Source organism: Salmo salar, chromosome 10 (assembly GCF_965601325.2).
Source record: "Salmo salar chromosome 10, fSalSal1, whole genome shotgun sequence".
NCBI lineage: Eukaryota > Metazoa > Chordata > Actinopteri > Salmoniformes > Salmonidae > Salmo > Salmo salar.
This window is the reverse complement of record NC_138300.1, coordinates 33,935,684-33,957,322: the sequence shown is the minus strand read 5'-3', so window position 1 is coordinate 33,957,322 and position 21,639 is coordinate 33,935,684. Positions and strand designations below refer to the sequence as shown.

Below are 21,639 nucleotides of genomic sequence, written 5' to 3'. Positions count from 1 at the left end.
ATCTTAGCTAGCAAGCTAGACAAGCAGTCATCTTCATGAATCGAAATCTACTGGTAAATCCTTTTCAATCCTTGTCATATGAAGAGCAATTATAAATAAAACGTATCGGTGCTCATCGGCCATCAGACATAAACATTATACAACAAGTTGGAAATCGCAAATTCAACAATGAGTGGTTTGAAAGGAATCAGTGGCTAACTGTAAGTGTTGCAAAGCAATCACTAGCCTACTATTCAGTGATTTGGGTGTGTGGTCAAAGTCTGTGTTTAAGGGTCTCTTTTACAAGCTTAAAAGGACAAACATTCAACACAATGGGCCAGAATAGGTTGAATACATTGGCCATGCTGTCAATCCAACAACTTCTGCCATGTTCAAAATAACTGGAAACTCGGGACTGGGATATCTCAGATTTCAGTGAGTTCAAGATAACTGGGAACTTGGAAGAAAATGAGCGCCGGCAGGAAAAATACATTTTGAACGGTCATCCAACTTTGAATTCCAAGTCAGTAACTCTTGCCTCTTTCTAGAGCTCCGACCTGAAGATCACTGAAGTCATGATTCAACCTTGTTTTTTCACAGTTCCCAGTTGTCTTGAAAGCACCATAAATCCAGAAAATGCTGGAGTTTGAGGACAAAACTTGCCCACAAGGAACGCCATGCAACCTTCCTGTTCAAGTTAGCACAGCACAACAAGGTGAGTCCAAAAATGTATTGTATGCTGTTGCATAAATTATGTAATATGCCAGGGAGATATGTATACTGTAGCTAAGAAAGTAATATTAAGTGTATGTTGTGTAGTAAGCTGTCAGAAGCTCATGTGCCTCACTCTAATAATTTGGTCCCTTTCCCCCTCAAAACTTAGCCTACTGTTCTGACTTGGTGGTGCACATGTAGCCTATAGCCTGTTTTAGAGAAATGTAATCACTGAATATTGTAAGAGCTTTCATTGTCTAAACCCCCATTGCCATCCATTCTGCTAGCAAACGTGCAATCTTTGGAAATAAAATCGATGACCTACGCAGAATATTAAACTACCAATGGGACATTCAAAACTGTAATATCTTATGCTTCACGGAGTTGTGGCTGAATGATGACATTATCAACATACAGCTGGCTGGTTATACTCTGTATCGGCAGGATAGAACATTGGCGTCTGGTAAGACGGGGGACTATGTATTTTGGTAAATAACAGCTGATGCACGATATCTAAGGAAGTCTCAAGGTTTTGCTCACTTGAGGTAGAGTATCTCATGATAAGCTGTAGACCACACTATCTACATAGAGAGTTTTCATCTGTATTTTTCGTAGCTGTCTACATACAACCACAGACTGATGCTGGCACTAAGACCGCAATAAATGAGCTGAATTCCGCCATAAGCAAACAGGAAAACACTCACCCAGAGGCGGCGCTCCTAGTGCCGAGGACTTTAATGCAGGGAAACTTAAATCAGTATTACCAAATGTCTATCAGCATGTTAAATGTGCAACCAGAAAGAAAAAAACTCACCACCTGTACTCCACACACAGAGCAACACCATACTGCCCTCAAAGCTCATCAATAAGCTATGGACCCTGGGACTAAACGCCTCCCTCTGCAACTGGATCAAGGACTTCCTGACGGGCCGCCCCCAGGTGGTAAGGGTCGGTAACAACACATCCGATACGCTGATCCTCAACACAGGGGCCCCTCAGGAGTGCATGCTCAGTCCCCTCCTGTACTCATGGTTCACTCATGACTGCACGGCCAGGCACGACTCCAACACCATCATTAAGTTTGCCAATTACTCAAAAGTGGTAGGCCTGATCATCGTCAATGACGAGACAGCCTATAGGGAGGAGGTCAGAGACCTGGCAGTGTGGTGCCAGGACAACAACCTCTCCCTCAATGTGATCAAGAGAAAGGAGATGATTATGGACTACAGGAAAAAGAGGACTGAGCACCCCCTCATTCTCATCAACGGGGCTGTAGTGGAGCAGGTCGAAAGCTTCAAGTTCCCTGGTGTCCACATCACCAACAAACTAACATGGTCCAAGCACACCAAGACAGCCATGAAGAGGGCACAACAAAACGTATTTCCTCCTCAGGAGACTGAAAATATTTGACATGGGTCCTCAGATCCTCAAAAGGTTCTACAGCTGCAACATCGAGAGCATCCCGACTGGTTGCCTCACTGTCTGGTATGGCAACTGCTCGACCTCCGACCACAAGGCACTACAGAGGGTAGTGCGTACGGCCCAGTACATCACTGGGGCCAAGCTTCCTACCATCCAGGACCTCTATACCAGGCGGTGTCAGAGGAAGGCCCTAAAAATTGTCAAAGACTCCAGCCACCCTTGTCATAGACTGTTCTCTCTGCTACCGCATGGCAAGCGGTACCGGAGTGCCAAGTCTAGGTCCAAGATGCTTCTAAACAGCTTCTACCCCCAAGCCATAAGACTCCTGAACATCTAATCAAATGGTTACCCAGACTATTTGCATTGCCCCTCTGTTGTTATCATCTATGCATAGTCACTTTAATAACTCTACCTACATGTACATATTACCTCAATTACCTCGACTGCCCGCACATTGACTCTGTACCGGTACCCCCCTGTATATAGTCTCGCTATTGTTATTTTACTGCTGCTCTTTAATGACTTGTTACTTTTATTTCTTATTCTTATTCGTATTTTTTTCTTTTTTAACTGCATTGTTGGGTAGGGGATCATAAGTAAGCATTTCACTGAAAGGTCTATTCCTGTTGCATTCGGCGCATGTGACTAATAAAATTGTATTTTATTTGATTTGACATCCGTCCTAGCTCGCTCATTAATGTCTTAATCGAAATTGTGGATTGCCTCTTATCTGCTTGTTGTCCCCTTATGCCATAGTTTGTACATCTCAATTGTCAGTAGAAACCACATTTGTTTAAGCATGTAAGCCATATCAGCTATGTTTTTTTAAAAGGCATACAAATCATTAGTAAAGACATACATAGTAAAGACATACAAATCATTAAAATCCAGACAGAAAATATTTACACAAGAAGCAACCTAATATCACACAGTCAAACTCTCAGTCGTTTAGTAAGTTCACCATTCTGCCATTCTCACTGTTAAACATCGCACAGTGAATGAACTGTTTCGCTGCCAGACAAGGCTACGCTGATAGCCAGGTTTAGCAGTGGTAAGGATTCACTCCATGGTGCTGCAAAGAAAGCTCTGCTGTTGGAACAGCTTTATGTAGGCCCTAACAGCATTATCAAGTGCTTGTCAAATTGGGAATGAGAGACTGATGAGGTGTATACAGCCTGGGTAAAAAACAAATCAGAGCTCATGCCTTTCATACAACTTTTTAAAAATCATCATTATAGTTGCATCATGCAGCCTTAGAACGTATTAAAAATCAAAACATATAGCCCAACATTTGTATCACAACAAAAGTTACATAAATAACTCTAAATTAAGCATATAGGTGTGCCTGTTTCTTTGTTAACTGCTCAACACAGAATAGCCGCGCTCCCTCAAATTGTTTGGAGAAAATATCCTTTCTATTTCTCAATTGTATTCTTCATACTATAAAATTTTATTCAAAAAATGCCACACAATTCTAAGCAAATCTTGTCTGATAATGAGCTAGTGTAGCCCACAGCTATATGGCATAGCCAGATCAGGGCCTAACATAAGGACAACTCAATAAGGACAACTCAGAGTTCGCTATTCTGTTCTTCTAAAATAGACTACATTTTCTTCATATCATGTTTCTTTAGACCTGTCTAAAAATAAATAATGATTTATTGTGAAGGTGTTGGCTATATTACATGTATTTATTAGACTTTTTAAAATGTAGATGTTCCAAAGGTCTGCATCAGTGGCTTGTAGGCTATGTATGGAAGCCAGGAGATGCTAAATGTGTTTTATAATTAAAAGTAAATGACCATGAGACTGGCAGTTATTTGCTTGACAATCACCAGCTGACAAAATGTCATGACCGCCACAGCCCTATGTACAACGCCCCTTATATTAAAGTCACACAAAAAACGTATAGGATGGCAGATTCAGACTGAATGTATGTAGCGATCGAAAGAGCACCGTAATTAAATTCAAGGTGAGTCGTCAGGTAATCAGCAGTTGGCAAGTTCAGACAGAGCCAGGGATGGAGGAGTGGAGATGGTAGTGGCCTGATCCTGCCCACCCTCCTCATTGAGAGGATAGTCAGAGTGGGAATCAGAGAGGAGGGCCTGGGGCCTGGTGTGTTACTGAATTTTAGGGTGTCTTATTGATAACGGTTACTGGGAATGTACTGTCTGTACCTCTGTGATAGGGTGGAATCGCCTCATCCTGGTATGTGTGGGCATGACTGTCTATGTCAGCAATTATTCCTGGATAAACACACCCTGTAGAAATGAGTTGGTTCTTAAGAGGTAAGTTTTGCATTGCCTTGCCTTACCTCAAGCAGAGTACTTTGCAGACTCCATGAGAAATAAACAGACACCTCATTCTGGAAAAGGAAATAGAGCTGCTGCACGGGAGCTTGGTCTTAATGAGTCAATGATAAGACGTTGGAAACAGCAGCGTGAGGAATTGACTCAGTGCAAAAAGACAACTAAAGCTTACTGCTAATTTTAAATGTTTTGTTACAAGCTGTGTTTCGTTAAAGCCTATTTATTTTTGTTACAAGCCGTGTTTCGTTAAAGCCTATTTATTTTTGTTACAAGCTGTGTTTCGTTAAAGCCTGTGTAAAGTTAATTTGTTTCAATGTACCGGTAGGCACCTGCGGCTTATAGACATGTGTGGCTTATTTATGTTCAAAATAATACTTTTTTAAAACTTCAGTGGGTGCGGCTTATATTCAGGTGCGCTTAATAGTCCGGAAATTACGGTAATCAAAATGGCTACCGGATTATTGCATTGACTCTCTTACACTGACTATGTACACTCACTGGACTCTACCCACACACATACAGTACTTACACTGACACTTACACCACACTACAGTACATACGCTCATGCTCACGGACACAAAAACCACAAACACACTACATACGCTCACACACAAAACAAACATGCATATTTACGCCACACACACACACACACACATACATACATACACTTTCACACTCTCCACATACATGGTGCTACTCTGTTTATTATCTATCCTGATGTTACATTCCCCAGCAAGAAAACCGAAAATGTCGCTCTAACAAAAGAGGAACTAACAAAGAGTCATGACGATAACCAAAACCAAACAGGTGGGGTTTTAGGAGGGGTTCTACAAGACACTCATGGGGGTGTCCACTGAAAGTTGCATAGTAACAACAACTGGGACCTAAAAGACACCCACCATGAGTGGCTACTACATTTGCCCACTACGAGGCAAACAAAAGAAAAACCCACACCAAACTTAATTAGGGATAGGCATGCCGTCAACGGGACAGTTGTAAATCATGCAGCGCCTTGTGTCACGATAGCAGATTTTAGAGAAACAACAAATGTCGGTACATACACAGTTGAAGTCGGAAGTTCACATACACCTTAGCCAAATACATTTAAACTCCGTTTTTCACAATTCCTGACATTTGATCCTAGTAAAAATTCCCTGTCTTATGTCAGTTAGGATCACCACTTTATTTTAAGAATGTGAAATGTCAGAATAATAGCAGAGAGAATGATTTATTTCAGCTTTTATTTCTTTCCAGTGGGTCAGAAGTTTACATACACTCAATTAGTATTTGGTAGCATTGCCTCTAAATTGTTTAACTTGGGTCAAACGTTTTGGGTAGCTTTCCACAAGCTTTCCACAATAAGTTGGGTGAATTTTGGCCCATTCCTCATGACAGAGTTAGTGTAACTGAGTCAGGTTTGTAGGCCTTGTTCTCACACGCTTTTTCAGTTCTGCCCCACAAATATTCTATGGGATTGAGGTCAGGACTTTGTGATGGCCACTCCAATACCATGATTTTGTTGTCCTTAAGCCATTTTGCCACAACTTTGGAAGTATGCCTGGGGTCATTGTCCATTTGGAAGACCCATTTGCGACCAAGCTTTAACTTCTTGACTGATGTCTTGAGATGTTGCTTCAATATATCCACATCATTTTCCATCCTCTTGATGTCATCTATTTTGTGAAGTGCACCAGTCCCTCCTGAAGCAAAGCACCCCCACAACATGATGCTGCCACCCCTGTGCTTCACGGTTGGGATGGTGTTCTTTGGCTTGCAAGCCTCCCCCTTTTTCCTCCAAACATAACAATGGTCATTATGGCCAAACAGTTATATTTTTACTTCGTCAGACTAGAGGACATTTCTCCAAATAGTTTGATCTTTGTCCCGATGTGCAGTTGCAAACTGTAGTCCGGCTTTTTTATGGTGGTTTTGGAGCAGTGGCTTCTTCCTTGCTGAGTGGCATTTCAGGTTATGTTGATATAGATTTAGATACTTTTGTACCTGTTTCCTCCAGCATCTTCACAAGGTCCTTTGCTGTTGTTCTGGGATTGATTTGCACTTCTCGCACCAAAGTACGTTCATCTCTAGGAGACAGAACGCGTCTCCTTCATTTGCGGTATGATGGCTGCGCGGTCCCATGGTGTTTATACTTACGTGCTATTGTTTGTACAGATGATCGTGGTACCTTCAGTCATTTGGAATGGAATGAAAGGATGATCCAGACTTGAAAGGATGAACCAGACTTGTGGAGGTCCACAATATTTTTTCTGAGGTCTTGGCTGATTTCTTTTGATTTTCCCATGATGTCAAGTAAAGAGGCACTGAGTTTGAAGGTAGACCTTGAAATACATCCACAGGTACACCTCCAATTGACTCAAATTATGTCAATTAGCCTATCAGAAGCTTTTAAAGCCATGACTTAATTTTCTGGAATTTTCCAAGCTGTTTAAAGGCCCAGTCAACTTAGTGTATGTAAACTTTTGACCCAGTGGAATTGTGATACAGTGAGTTATAAGTGGAAATAGTCTGTCTGTAAACAGTTGTTGGAAAAATTACTTGTGTCATGCACAAAGTAGATGTCCTAACCGACTTGCCAAAACTACAGTTTGTTAACGAGAAATTTGTGGTGGTTGAAAAACTCCAACCTAAGTGTATGTAAACTTCCGACTTCAACTGTAAGTGTCTCATATCGGATGAAAGCTTAAATTCTTATTAATATATCTGCACTGTCCAATTTACAGTAGCTATTACTGCGAAAAAATGCCCTGCTATTGTTTGAGGAGAGCTCCTAACAACAAACATCTTTTTTCACTGTGATAGGTTTGATAAATTCACAGCTGAAGGTGAAAGTTGTACCTACATTCTGAAATCTTGCTCTGATTTATAATCCAAAGGGTCCCAGAGATAACATGAAGTGTCGTTTTGTTATATAAAATCTTTTAACATATCCTAAAAAGGTCCATATAGCATGCACGATCAATTTTGTATTTCCACTCGTTCAATTTGCAAGGAAAGGAATCTGTGAAAATCTAACCCTAAACGTTGTTTCAACCAGTCAAATCACATTTGTATGTATTCCTCAGAGATCCTAGAATGTAACCAGACTTCACTATATCATTAGGGGTGTAGTATATATTATAGGACACCAAATTTGGTCAGAGAGCGACGCCTTCATGGCACGCCAATGACGAGGGCGGTCTTCACTTGAATGACTCTAACTTTGTCAAATAAGCACCAATCGAGGTCAAACAAAGCTAGCTAGATAGACAATGACCTAGGCTTTGCGGGAGTATCCGGAATCCCTGTATCTGTCATAAAATGTAGCTACTAACCTTGTGCGACAGCATGTCTTTTCCTTTTGGACAAAAATTATAAGAATATTCAGAGTTATGAAGTTATGAAAACTGGTTGTTTTGCAAATGTTGAACTTATAATATGGCTACTAATACTGGAAAAGCTAGATCAAAGTCCAAGTATACAGATTTGACGATATTCTTGCAGAAAAATTTAAAATGAATGCAAATGTCTCCTTTACGATTTGCCCAAATGTACCTGGGTGACCTCACACTAAATGTCATGTAGTTCGCTCATACTCCAAGTTATCTGTCTGAAACTATTCACATACACTGCTGCTATCTGTGGACACCATCGGAATTACAACCAGAGTGATGGCTAGAACTGGGACCTTTCTGTTGCATTTCAAAGATTGTGGTAGAAAGAAAACGGTTGTTTTTTTCTTTGTATTTTCTTCTACCAGATCTATTGTGTTATATTCTCCTACATTCAATTCACATTTCCACAAACGTCAAAGTGTTTCCTTTCAAATGGTACCAAGAATTTGCATATCCTTGCTTCAGGGCCTGAGCTACAGGTAGCTACATTATAGGTGAAAATTGAATAAAAGGGGGCTATCCCTTTAAAGACAGGAAGCAAACCAAAATGGTGGAGCAAAACGAAAACAGAGAAGATCAGATAAAGGATTGTTTGTCTAGAAATCAAATAGGGAGAGTCAACTAAAGGTGTTAACCCTCCACATCTCTCCAGTCAACTGGAGCACTGAGCCAACACAGATGACTAACGAGATGGCAAACCAGCAAAGGGGTAGTATACTGACTAACGAGGTGACACCAATCAATATGCCCCACATGCTAATGGCCAACCTCGAAATACAAATGGACAAGCCTGTAACACTGATTGTCTAGTCACTTTTACCTCTACCTACATGCACATATTAACTTAACTACCCTTGCATATTGACTCGGTACCGGTACTTCTTATATATAGCCAAATTATATATATGCATTGTTGTGAAAGGACTCACAAGTAAGAATGTCATGGTCAAGTCTACACATGTATTCGGTGCATGTGACAAATACAATTTTGAGAATATCAAGATATAATTTTTAGGCCATATCGCCAAGCCCTAGAGGTGAGTTTTGCGTTGCCTGGCCTTGTCTCACCTCGAGCAGAGCACTTTGCAGACTCCATGAGAAAAACACAGACACCTCACTCTCCGGACTCAGACAACATATCTCTCTGGACCCATTCCCTGAAACTTAGCATTCAGTCTTTTTCATATTGGCTCAGATATACACTCATAAATGGATGCCTCACCAACTGATAGCTGTGCTTGTGAACAATGGACTATTAGTGAACCTCACAACCAGGGCCAGCACCAGAACTAATCAGTTGGATGGGCCTGCGACGGGATTTTCTACAAGGAATATGCCTCCCGAAAACAGCTTCTCGCGTAGCCTGCTGCACTGCTGCTTGGATTCCATCTGGAGACCTGTTCACCGTCTGCCCTGGCCTTTCTCCTACTGTCTGGTATAGGTACCCTTGCCACACTCTCCCTCTCTCCCGAGCTTCTGCTCACCGCCAGTACACATGCACTGTTGAGGCGAGTGACTGAACTTACAATGGCTAGCCCCAGGTTGTTATATTTTTCGCTTGTGCTTTATGCAATTTGCCTCATGACTCCTAAGTGCTTTGTTGACTATGAACTTGCTTGTTTACCCAATCGTGGGACAGTCTATGTTTGTTCCCACACTCGGGACTCTGGTTACATGGACTCTTGGCCTCCCATCCTATTCTAACCATCTCTTTACCGGCTTTGTATTCATGTTACCTGATAAAACTGCTGTACAATATGATCTTGTTGCCATCTAATGCACATTCAAATGTTGTAAATCAACTCTGCAGAGCTCTCCCTGTCCTCTGCCATGCCCTGATTGTATTACTGCTGATTTTATCTGGAAATGTGTGTGTACACCCTGGCCCATCTAATGTTGCTAGCCCTGTTTCTGATTTGTGCTCTGATATCTGCATCGCTGGTTTCTACTCTTGTAAAAGCCTGGGTTTTCTGCATGTTAACATCAGAAGCTTATTACCTAAAATTGATCAATTGAAAGTGTGTGTTCACAGCTCCAATCCATATGTGTTGGTCATTACTGAGGCATGGAGAGTGTTTTGAACACTGATGTTAACCTTTCTGGTTATAACCTTTTTCGGCAAGACAGATCTTCCAAAGGTGGTGGAGTGGCAATCTTTACCAAGTAACACCTTCAGTGCTCAGTTGTCTCCACCAAGTCTGTCCCCAAACAATTTGATTTGCTGGTTTTACGCATAACATATTCAAATAACTCTTTGTTGACTGTTGCTGGGTGTTATCGGCCACCATCAGCACCAGCCTGTGCCCTAAACGCCCTAAGTGCTCTCCTGGTCCCTTAGACTAAGTCTGAATTTGTCCTGCTAGGTGACCTAAACTGGGACATACTTAAACCACCTGACCAAATCCTAAAGCAAACGGACTCCCTAAATATTTTGCAGATTATTACCAATCCCACAAGGTATGACTCCAAACACCCAGAAAACACTCCTTAATGTTATCTTTACAAATAATCCTGATAGGTATCATTCTGGTGTTTTCTGTAATAACCTTAGTGATTACTGTTTTACAGCCTGTGTTCGTAATGGCTACTCAGTGAAACGACCTGTCTTGACTTGTCATAGACGCTTGCTAAAAAACATTAATGAGCAAGCCTTCCTTCATGATCTGGCCTCTGTAAATTGGTATAGAATCAGCTTGATCCCCTCTGTCGAAGACTCTTGGTCCTTCTTTTTTGATATTTTCAGTGGTATCGTTAACAAATACCCGCCCATAAATTAAATGAGTATTAAAAACAGGTTCAGCCCCTGGTTCGACCGTGATCTGGCAGAGGTACTCCACCTCAATAATTACATTTGGCAAATCGCTAGGCAGACGCATACTCAGGCTGACTGTCTCTCGTTCAGGAAAATTAGAAATAAATGCACTGACAAGGAGCACATGACTGAGTACTTTAATCACCACTTCATTAAGTCAAGATTCCTATTTGACTCTGCCATGCCTCCTTGCCCGTCCAATATTTACTCATCCTCCACCCCTTCTAATGTGACTATCCCTGATGCTCCTCCCTCTTTTTCCCGTGGCCTGCCACAAAGTTTCTCCCTGCAGGTGGTCACTGAGTCCGAGGTGCTAAAGGAGCTCCTTAAACTTGACCCCAAAAAAACATCTGGTTCAGATGGTTTAGACCCATTCTTCTTTAAGGTTGCTGCCCCTATCATCACCAAGCTTATCTCTGACCCTTTTAACCTGTCTCTCCTCTCTGTGGAGGTTTTCATTGCTTGGAAGGCAGCCATGGTGAGTCCTTTATTTCAAGGGGGAGATCAAGCTGATCCTAACTGTTGTAGGCCAATTGCTATTTTGCCCTGTTTATCAAAAGTGTTGGAAAAACGTGTCAATAATCAACTGGTTTCCGCTCAGGTTACGGATGTGTCACCTCAACCTTAAAGCTCCTAAATGATGTCATCATTGCCGTTGATTCATAGCAATGTTGTGCTGCTATTTTTATTGACTTGGCCAAAGCTTTTGATACGGTAGACCATTCCATTCTTGTAGGCCGGCTGAGGAGTATTGGTGTCTCTAAGGGGTCTTTGGCCTGGTTTGCTAACTACCTCTTTCAAAGAGCGCAGTGTATAAACTCAGAACATCTGCTGTCTCAGACACTGCCTGTCACCAAGGGAGTACCCCAAGGCTTGATCCTAGGCCCCACGCTCTTCTCAATTTACATCAATAACATAGCTCAAGCAGTAGGAATCTCTCTCATCCATTTATTTGCAGATGATACAGTCTTATACTCAGCTGGCCCCTCCCTGGATTTTGTGTTAAACGCTCTACAACAAAGCTTTCTTGGTGTCCAACAAGCTTTCTCTGCCCTTAACCTTGTTCTGAACACCTCCAAAACAAAGGTCATGTGGTTTGGTAAGAAGAATGCCCCTCTCCCCACCGGTGTGATTACTACCTCTGAGGGTTTAGTGCTTGAGGTAGTCACCTCCTACAAGTACTTGGGAGTATGGCTAGATGGTACACTGTCCTTCTCTCAGCACATATCAAATCTGCAGGCTAAGGTTAAATCTAGACATGGTTTCCTCTATCGTAATCGCTCCTCTGTCACCACAGCTGCCAAACTAACCCTGATTCAGAAGACCATCCTACTATGCTAAATTACGGAGACGTAATTTATAGATCGGCAGGTAAGGGTGCTCTCGAGCGGCTAGATGTTCTTTACTATTCGGCCATCCGATTTGCCACTGATGCTCCTTATAGGACATATCACTGCACTCTATACTGGTAATCTCTCTATACCCGTCTCAAAAGCCACTGGTTGATGCTTATTTATAAAATCCTCCTAGGCCTCACTCCCCCCTATCTGAGATATCTACTGCAACCCTCATCCTCCACATACAACACCTGTTCTGCCAGTCACATTCTGTTAAAAGTTCCCAAAGCACACACATCCCTGGTTCGCTCCTCTTTTCAGTTTGCTGCATATAGAGACTGGAACGAGCTGCAAAAAACACTCAAACTGGACAGTTTTATCTCCATCTCTTCATTCAAAGACTCAATCACGTGCACTCTTACTGACAGTTGTACCTGCTTCGTGGGATGTATTGTTGTCTCTACCTTCTTGCCCTTTGTGCTTTTGTAGGTGCCCAATAATGTATGTACCATGTTTTGTGCTGCTACCATGTTGTGCTGCTGCCATGTTGTGTTTCTACCATGTTGTTGTCATGTTGTGTTGCTACCATGCTGTGTTTTCATGTGTTGATGCCATGCTATGTTGTTGTCTTAGGTCTCTCTTTATGTAGTGTTTTGGTGTCTCTCTTGTCGTGATGTGTGTTTTGTTCTATATTTTTATTTTATTTTTATTTTAAATCCCAGCCCATGTCCCCACAGGAGGACTTTTGCCTTCTGGTAGGCCGTTATTGTAAATAAGAATTTGTTCTTTACTGACTTAAATAAAGGTTAAATAAAAAAAATGTATTTTCAGGACAGAGAAACCACACATGCTCATTGCTCGCATTGAGCACTCCAAACAAAAGACAGTAAAAACATGTACTAAACTTGTAAATGATAGTTATGAAATAAATGTAAACTTATTTCTAACAAGTGTAGCAGGTTGTTAACTCTACAAATAATGGTAAATTACTGTAATTAATACATGCCTTAAAATAAATTAATGTAACCAAAAAACGGGAATAATGGTACATTTACTAGGCCTACTGGTGACATACTATGTAATGGGGAACTGATCAAAATAAACAATCAAAGGGCATACAATTCACACAATGAAATAACGAATGCCTAAGAATGCTGAGCGCATTCTGGAGTTATACTCAAGACACATTATCTTTATACATATTTTTTATGCTTTTCAGTGACAGCCACAACTCAATAATCAGCTAGGCCTATTGCCACGCGCGCTGCCCAAATTGTGGGCTTCCCAATGAAATAGGCATAGGCCTACACACTTGTAGTTTTAAACAATCCACAACTATTTTCTTCTGTGGCTAAGTCATGTTCTCTGGTGAAGTATTTACATTTATTTGATTTAGACAGGGGTAATTCTATAATTTTGGCAAAACATCAATTTACTTTAGGGGAAGCCAGCATCCGAACAGCGCACTGTGCACAAGCCAATATTTCTTTACAATTCGCATATGCACTGAAACCAGAGATCGGTATATAATGACGAGATGTTCATGTATCTGACCTAACAATGGGAGTTGTTGTCCCAAAGGCGGGAAGGCAAGCGACAAGTTTAGGTCTGCATATTTTGGTGAGAGTGATCCCTCTCAATTCGCCTCTTCAAGGGCTTAATTGGCATGGGAAGCATATGTTAACATTGCCAAAGCAAGTAAAGTAGATAATAAACCAAAATGAAATAAACAATAAAAATGAACAGTAAACATTACACTCACAGAAGTTCCAAAAGTATAAAGACATTTCAAATGGCATATGATGTATATATTAAGGGTTGTAACAATGTGCAAGTAGTTAAAATACAAAAGGGACAATAAATAAACATAAATATGGGTTGTATTTACATTGGTGTTTGTTCTTCCCTGGTTGCCCTTTTCTTGTGGCAACAGGTCACAAATCGTGCTTCTGTTATGGCACACTGTGGTATTTCACCCAGTAGATATGGGAGTTTATCAAAATTGGGTTTGTTTTCGAATTCTTTGTGGATCTGTGTAATCTGATGGAAGTATGTGTCTCTAATATGGTCATACATTTGGCAGGAGGTAAGGAAGTGCAGCTGTTTCCACCTAATTTTGTGGGCAGTGTGCACAAAGCCTGTCTTCTCTTGAGAGCCAGGTCTGCCTACAGCGGCCTTTCTCAATAGCAAGGCTATGCTCACTGAGTCTGTACATAGTCAAAGTTTTCCTTAAGTTTGGGTCAGTCACAGTGGTCAGGTATCCTGCCACTGTGTACTCCCTGTTTAGGGCCATATAGTATTCTAGTTTGCTCGGTTTTTTGTTAATACTTTCCAATGTGTCAAGTAATTATCTTTTTGTTATCTCATGATTTGGTTGGGTCTAATTGTGTTGCTGTCCTGGGGCTCTGTGGGGTCTATTTGTGTTTGTGAACAGAGCCACAGGACCAGCTTGCTTAGCGGACGCTTCTCCAACTATCTCACTGGAGCTGCTGCAACTCTCTGTTTATCATATATGCGTAGTCACTTTAACTATACATTCATGTACATACTACCTCAATTTGGCCGACCAACCAGTGCTCCCGCACATTGGCTAACCGGGCAATCTGCATTGTGTCCCGCCAGCCACCACCCGCCAACCCCTCTTTTACGCTACTGCTACTCTCTGTTTATCATACATATATAGTCACTTTAACCATATCGACATGTGCATACTACCTCAATCAGCCCGACTAACCAGTGCCTGTATATAGCCTCACTACTGTTATAGCCTCGTTACTGTATATAGACTCGCTACTGTTATTTTTCACTGTCTTTTTACTGTTTTTTTATATCTTTACTTAACTATTGTTCACCTAATACCTTTTTTGCACTGTTGGTTAGAGCCTGTAAGTAAGCATTTCACTGTAAGGTCTACATCTGTTGTATTCGGCGCACGTGACAAATAAACTTTGATTTGATTTGATTTGAGAAAGCATCAGAGCGAGCAAAATAGTGCCCCTCTGATGCTGTCTGGACAGTATGACATGCCATACTATTTTTGTCCAGACAGATCAGATACATCGTCTGTCTACACATACGGAGACAGAGGGGCACTGTTTTCCTCGCTCTGATGCTTTATCTGAGATTGATGTGTCTTTCTATCACGTCTCGATCAAATAAATGATCAATATTTCTATATTTGATTTGGACGGGCAAGGAGGTACGCTAGGGCGGGCCAGACCCCTAACTCCCGCAGATAATGCCGGCCATGCTCACAACTATTGCTCCAAAGCTTTAGCATCTGAAACTTCACAACACGTAAACATTATGGAGTAAAGTACATTTCGGCAAAGTAAATTTCAGATGTTCAAAAGTTAACCAAAAATACTTTTTCAACAATATTTTTTCGGGGTAAACAATGTATACCACACACATTAAACACACAACAGACATATGTGTGACTTAAAGTCATTTTATGAATTGTTAGTTTAAAAACTAAGCAAATATATAAATGATCCCTGTTTCTCAAGCATAAAACTACTCCATGCTTTTTGTATCTAAGAATGACTTATGTAATACCTCCCTCTGGTGGAGTTACTTGTTATTCACACATTCTAAAAAAAACTATTCATGCCCATTGTTGAAAATATAATTTTGACAGCTAAACAATAATGAAAATAAAAAATGTACATTTATAATGACAAATACGTCATCTGAATGAACATAACTACTGGATGTTATCCTTGTATGGGGAAACTATCATGCTCCCTAGAGGTCTTATCTGAGACTGTATTCAGTGTATTCTGTTTATGAAATTGTGTCATGGCGGTTATATGGAGTGGAGTGACAACACTACATCAATAACCAATACAATACACCAGCATTATGCTCTAATATTTGACACTTGGTTGTACAAAGTGAATAGGGGTCCTTTTTATTTTGATGTTTTGCGGTAAGGTTCATGGTTTGGTAGGTGTTGGTCGCCATGTTGTGTAAGCTGGTCTGTAGTTTGTTTTTGTATAGTCCACTGAATTTGTAAACTATAGGGCACTGTTGGGTCATGAGTCACTGGTCACTTGTATAAGGCAGACAGGTGAGGTGGAAGGGAACCACTCTATTTCGTCCCTTTGTTATATCGGCATCAGGGGGTGACCTTGACAATGTATTGTTAAAATGAGAGGTTGCCTGGATCTTTAATTTAAAGACCCTTGCTGCCTTCGGTCTAAACATAGACTTTGATCTGAAGCCATTCTGGTGATTATTGTGATATTGCTATTCATTGTAAATGTTTGTAGGCCTATGAACGCTATCATTTCATTTTTTTTATATGTTGTATTTATATCTGTAAATTAACCAATGATATCAAACCACAGCTGGCCATGATTACAGTGTGTCCTTTGAAACTATATAAATTAGTGACCTGCAGTGTTTGTCATTATATTCTGATGTAGACAGCTTGTCTGTCGTACCGTTGGTTATTAGGTTATTCAATTATTACATCTGAGCTCCTAGAATGTGCGGCTCTACTTGTTCTTTTTCAAGTGTTCTACTCTGCTAGCCAGCGCCTCGCCTAAGCAGGTGTGTGTTTCTTTCGCCTCCAGACAGGTGAGGTGACCAGGAAGTAGGATGCACACGTATGGAGAGCATCATAAAGATAGATAGAGGACTCATCTTTATATCTCTGCCATTATAGCGTCTGTGACAGCATGGGCAGCGCCATTGAGGCTTCAACCCATAGGAATCCCCACCCAGTTGACTACTTTTACTACTTTAAAATGGTGTTGCCCATGCTAAAACAGACTTTAGACCACTAGAGACCTCTATCATTCTCTATTGGAAAGCATACAGTTCTTACTTTTGTAGTCGCTAACCATATACCTCAATGTAGCTAACCTAGTCAAAAGTTGCTGATAGCCATCCTAGCACAGGTGGGATTGCAAATGTTGATAAATGCATGTAAACGCTTATTAGCAGCAAAGATTAAAACATAGCAAGAATTCCATACAGGCATCTCTAGGCCTAATTACCGCTGCAGGAAAATGTTTCCATCCAATGTCCATGATCTAATGATCCAATCTCCTCGAGTGGTAAGATCTTACACTACATGTAAGTGTAACAAGCATACATAAACTACATGACCAAAAGAATGTGGACACCTGCTCATCGAACATCTCATTACGAAATCATGGGCATTAATATGGAGTTGGTCCCCCCTTTGCTGTCATAACAGCCTCCACTCTTCTGGGAAGGCTTTCCACAAGATGTTGGAACATTGCTGCAGGGACTTGATTCCATTAAGACACAAGAGCATTAGTGAGGTTGGGCTCTGATGTTGGGCGAGTAGGCCTGGCTCGCAGTCGGCGTTCCAATTCATCCTGAAGGTGTTCGATGGCGTTGAGGTCAGGGCTCTGTGCAGGCCAGTCAAGTTCTTCCACACTGATCTTGACAAACCATTTCTTTATGGACCTCACTTTGTGCTCGGGGGCATTGTCATGCTGAAACAAGAAAGGGCCTTCCCCAAACTGTTGCCATAGAGTTGGAAGTACAGAATCGTGTTTAACGTCATTGTATGCTTTAGCATTAAGATTTCCCTTCAGTGGAACTAAAGGGCCTAGCCCGAACAATGAAAAACAGTCCCAGACCATTAATCCTCTTCCACCAAACTTTATATTTGGCACTATGCATTTGGGGCAGGTAGCTTCTCCTGGCATCCGCCAAACCCATATTCGTCCATCGGACTGCTAGATGGTGAAGCGTGATTCATCACTCCAGAGTCCAATGGCAGAAAGCTTTACACCACTCCAGCTGACGCTTGGCATTGCGCATGGTGATCTTAGGCTTGTGTGCGGCTGCTCGGCCATGAAAACCCATTTCATGAAGCTCCCAGTGAACAGTTATTGTGCTGAAGAACAGTTCTTGTGCTGACGTTGCTTCCAGAGGCAGTTTGGAACTCGGTAGTGAGTGTTGCAAGACAATTTTTTTATGCTCTACAGCACTCTGCGTTCCTGTTCTGTGAGGTGGTGTGGCCTACCACTTAGCAGGCTCAGCCATTGTTTCTCCTAGACTTTCCACTTCACAATAACAGCACTTATAGTTGACCGGGGCAGCTCAGCTCTAGCAGGGCAGAAATTTACAAACTGACTTATTGGAAAGGTGGTATCCTAAGACGGTGCCTCGTTGAAAGTCAATGAGATCTTCAGTAAGGCCATTCTACTGCCAATGTTTATTTATTGTTTATGGAGATTGCATGGCTGTATGGTCGATTGTATACACTTTTAGCAACGACTGTGGCTGAAATAGCCGAATACGCTAATTTGAAGGGGTTTCCACATAATTTTGGATATATACAGTGCATTAGGAAAGTAGTCAGATGCCTTGACTTTTTCCACATTTTGTTACGTTACAGCCTTATTCTAAAATTGAATAAATAAAACATTTTCCTCATCAATCTACACACAATACCCCATAATGACAAAGCAAAAACAGGTTTTTCATTTTTTATTACTGAAATATCACATTTACATAAGTATTCAGACCCTTTACTCAGTACTTTGTTGAAGCACCTTTGGCAGCGATTACAGCCTCAAGTCTTCTTGGGTATTATGCTACAAGCTTGGCACACCTGTTTTTGGGGAGTTTCTCCCATTCTTCTCTGCAGATCCTCTCAAGCTCTGTCAGGTTGGATGGGGCGCGTTGCTGCACAGCTATTTTCAGGTCTCTCCAGAGATGTTCGATCGGGATCAAGTCCGGGCTCTGGCTGGGCCACTCAAGGACATTCAAAGACTTGTCCCGAAGCCACTGCTGCGATCTCAAGTGGGAGGTGTTCACTGACACAGCTGATATAACCTAGAGGATTTAGGGAGAAGGGGGGTAGAGGGAGGTGAAGGAGAGAGTGAAGGAGAGAGAAAATAAGGTAATTAAAGTGACAGTGTTCGACAGGAATCTGTGTGTTTGTGTCCTCATCTGGTGTCCACACTGAGTGGATGAAAAACATTATTCTGAAAAACATGCACAGACACACAAGGACAAACAATATAGTGTAGTTAAATAAGTAGAAATAATGGAGTGTCTTACTATTCTCCATGGTTGGTCATCTTGTCTATTCTTTGAAGGTGGATGCTTGAATTCCCCCAGATGGCCCTGGTCACCCAACCGTGCAGTGCCCTACACGTAACTATAGGCAATCATTTTGAAGGAATCTCGAGTTGCAAGGTATCTGTCGGAATATGGAAGACAATGTTGTTATTATTAGACGTTTACATTACCAGGTCATTGTGGATTACTAAAGTATAATATATCTTATAATAAATAATGATAACATTGTATAGATAGATGCATGTGCACGAATATGTGAATGTGTAGGTTGTGACATTAGCAAGGATAGCATCACAAACGAATACATGAATACCACCTGAAGCTTGATGACGTGTATCTGATCACTTGAATCAGCTGTGTAGTGCTAAGGCAAAAAAGAAAATGTACACCCCTTTGAGTCCCCATGACCAGGACTTAAAGCCACTGCTCTTCATTGGGACCTCTTCATCTGCAGACAGGCTGTCACATCTCTCTGTATTTGAGGACAGAAAATATCACAAGATACAGGCTTGATTATAAATAAACAGCACTGAATATGATGTTGCTATTATCTCTGTCCTCAGTTTTTGTTTCTAGGGACTGGAACACTATATACACTATATACACTATATATGGCGCCAGAGGAAATGGCTGCCGTTTTACGGGCTCCTAACCAATTGTGCTATTGTGTGTGTTTTTTTGCGTTATTTGTAACTTATTTTGTACATAATGTTTCTGCCACCGTCTCTTATGACCGAAAAGAGCTTCTGGATATCAGGACAGCGATTACTCACCTCACACTGGACAAAGATTTTTTTTCTTTAATGAGTTGGACGCAAAAGATTTACTTCAGACACCCGACAATGCCCAAATCGCATGAAAAAGAGACGGAGATATCGGGGATGTAGGTCGTTGTGCTTTGTAATGATCCGATGGCGAGTGAGTAATCGCCCTCTACCATCAGTCCTATTAGCCAACATGCAATCATTTGATAACAAAATGGATGAGCTCCAATTAAGACTATCCTACCAACAGGACATTAAAAACTGTAATATCTTATGTTTCACTGAGTCGTGGCTGAACGACGACATGGCTAACATACAGCTGGCAGGGTTTTCAGTCCATCGGCAAGATAGAACAGCTGCCTCCGGTAAGACAAGTAGTGGTGGTCTGTGTCTATTTGTAAATAACAGCTGGTGAATGAAATCATATATTAAGGAAGTCTCAAGGTTTTGCTCGCCTGAGGTAGAGTATCTCATGATAAGCTGAAGACCACACTATTTACCAAGAGAGTTTTCATCTATATTTTTTGTAGCTTTCTATTCACCACCACAAACCAATGCTGGCACTAAGACGGCACTCAACGAGCTATATAAGGCCATAAGCAAACAAGAAAATGCTCATCCAGAGGCGGCGCTCCTGGTGGCCGCGGACTTTATTGCAGGTAATCTTAAATCTGTTTTACCTCATTTCTACCAGCATGTTAAATGTGCAACCAGAAGAAAAAAACTCTAGACCACCTTTACTCCACACACAGAGACGCGTACAAAGCTCTCCCTCGACCCTCCCTTTGGCAAATCTGACCAGAACTCTATTCTCCTGATTTCTGCTTACAAGCAAAAACTAAAGCAGGAAGTACCAGTGATTCTCTCAATAAGAAAGTGGTCTGAGGATGCAGATGATAAGCTACAGGACTGTTTTGCTAGCACAGACTGGAATATGTTCCGGGATTCTTCCGATGGCATTGAGGTGTACACCACATCAGTCACTGGCTTCATCAATAAGTGCATCGATGACGTCATCCCCACGGTGACCGTACGTATATGCACCAACCAGAAGCCATGGATTACAGGCAACATCCGCACTGAGCTAAAGCTTTCAAAGAACGGGACTCTAACCCGGACGTTTATAAGAAATCCCACTATGCCCTCCAACAAACCATCAAACAGGCAAAGCATCAATACAGGACTAAGATTGAATCATACTACACCGGCTCCGATGCTGGTTGGATGTGGCAGGGCTTGCAAACTAATAAGGACTATAAAGGGAAACACAGCCGCAAGCTGCCCAGTGACACAAGCCTACCAGACGAGCTAAATAACTTCTATGCTTGCTTAGAGGCAAGCAACACTGAAGCATCCATGAGAGCATCAGCTGTACCGGACGACTGTGTGAGCACGCTCTCCACAGCCGAGAGTAAGACCTTTAAACAGGTCAACATTCACAAGGCCACAGGACCAGATGGATTACCAGGACGTGTACTCTGAGCATGCGCTGACCAACTGGCAAGTGTCTTCACTGACATTTCAAGCAGACCACCATAGTCCCTGTGCCCAAGAACACTAAGGTAACCTGCCTAAATGACTACCAACCCCTAGCACTCACATCTGTAGCCATGAAGGGCTTTGAAAGGCTGGTCATGGCTCACATTAACTCCATTATCCCAGAAACCCTAGACCCACTCCAACTTGCATACCGCCTCAACAGATCCACAGATGATGCAATCTCTATCGCACTCCACACTGCCCTTTCCCACCTGGACAAAAGGAACACCTTTGTGAGAATGCTATTCATTGACTCCATCTCAGCGTTCAACACCATAGCACCCTCAAAGCTCATCC

At 41.7% G+C, this 21,639-nt stretch overlaps 1 long non-coding RNA gene across 1 annotated transcript; it reads left to right on the top strand.

Moving 5' to 3' along the window:
• Window positions 1-523: 523 nt before the first annotated feature.
• LOC123724402 (uncharacterized) lies at window positions 524-2,789 on the top strand. The gene is made up of 2 exons (XR_006756935.2): window positions 524-694; window positions 1,528-2,789. It is a non-coding gene; the product is annotated as an uncharacterized LOC123724402 (long non-coding RNA).
• The last annotated feature ends 18,850 nt before the right edge of the window (window positions 2,790-21,639 follow it).